Here is a 1,514-nt window from a genome sequence, read left to right on the forward strand (position 1 = left end):
CATTTCCTAAGGGTAAAGAAAGAATTCCTAGCTTTCCATTCATAGCTTGAACATCCATTCTTTACCACTCTTTTGAAACTTAGCTGCCAGTATGATTCCTTCAAGATAGGCTCTTTATCATCTCAGATGATGAAGTATGCCTAGGTGATCTTCAAGAACTCAGAACTTACTTGCTATCTCACAAAACCTCATGAGAATCCACTTCTCATTAGAATACAGGCTGCTACATTTACTAGATGTGGAAGCTTACTAAATGCAAGGTTACATTAATATAAGGGATTTCTTTTTCAGGTCATGTAGTTAAGCATAATACGAAAAATGGAGATTAGGAACAACGTGACAGAATTTGTGCTACTGGGGCTCACAGAGAATCCAAAGATGCAGAAAATCATATTTGTTGTGTTTCTGGTCATCTACATCGTCTCTGTGGTAGGAATGTGCTCACCGTGGTCACTATCACTGCCAGCCCATTATCGGGGTCCCCCATGTACTTTTTCCTGGCCTATCTCTCCCTCATTGATGCCTGCTATTCTTCTGTCAATACCCCCACCCTCATCATAGAGTCACTCCGTGAAAAGAAGACCATCCCATTCAATGCATGCATAATCCAAATCTTTGGGGAACATTTCTTTGGAGGTGCTGATGTCATCCTGCTTACTGTGATGGCCTATGACCGCTATGTGGCCATCTGCAAGCCACTGCACTACATGACCATCATGAATCGGCGGCTATGTGGCCTGCTCATGGCAGTGGTGTGGGTGGGAGGCTTTCTTCATGCAGCCATACAGATCCTCTTTATCATCCCACTACCCTTCTGTGGCCCTAACGTCATAGATCACTTTATATGTGATCTGAATCCTTTGCTCAATCTTGCCTGCACTGATACCCACACTCTTGGTTCTTTGTTGCTGCCAACAGTGGTTTCATCTGTGTCTTAAACTTCCTCCTCCTCATGGTTTCCTATGTGGTCATTCTGCGCTCCCTAAAGAACCACAGCTTGGAGGCGAGGCGCAAAGCCCTCTCCACCTGTGTCTCTCACATCACAGTGGTCGTCCTATTCTTTGTGCCCTGCATATTTGTGTACATGAGACCCGCAGCTACTTTATCCATTGATAAAGCAGTTGCAGTGTTCTATACTACAATAACTCCCATGTTAAATCCTTTAATCTATACCTTGAGAAATGACCAGATGAAAAATGCCATTAGGAAACTGTGTAGTAGGAATGCTAGTGTGGGTGACAAATAAATGTATCTGGAGCTCAACAGTGATTCAACTGAGGCAAAAGTCAAACAGACATGTTGGATGATCTCAGCAAGGAATACCTATGACATAAAAAATGACAACAACAACAACAACAATGACTGCTATTTTGTTTTTCAAGAGCAAAAATGGGTGCAAGAAATGGAAAAATAACCCTAGCTCAGGATCTCTCTTTGCATATTTGAATAATGCTAGCAAATTGGGGCTTGTTTCATGAGCTTCATTCATATGCATGGATTCATAAGCTTTCATC

General features: G+C 42.3%; 1 pseudogene; it reads left to right on the top strand.

The window, feature by feature from the left end:
• The first annotated feature begins 315 nt into the window (after window positions 1-315).
• LOC119878261 lies at window positions 316-1,246 on the top strand (annotated as a pseudogene).
• The last annotated feature ends 268 nt before the right edge of the window (window positions 1,247-1,514 follow it).

Source organism: Canis lupus, unplaced genomic scaffold (genome assembly GCF_011100685.1).
Source record: "Canis lupus familiaris isolate Mischka breed German Shepherd unplaced genomic scaffold, alternate assembly UU_Cfam_GSD_1.0 chrUn_S1317H1495, whole genome shotgun sequence".
NCBI lineage: Eukaryota > Metazoa > Chordata > Mammalia > Carnivora > Canidae > Canis > Canis lupus.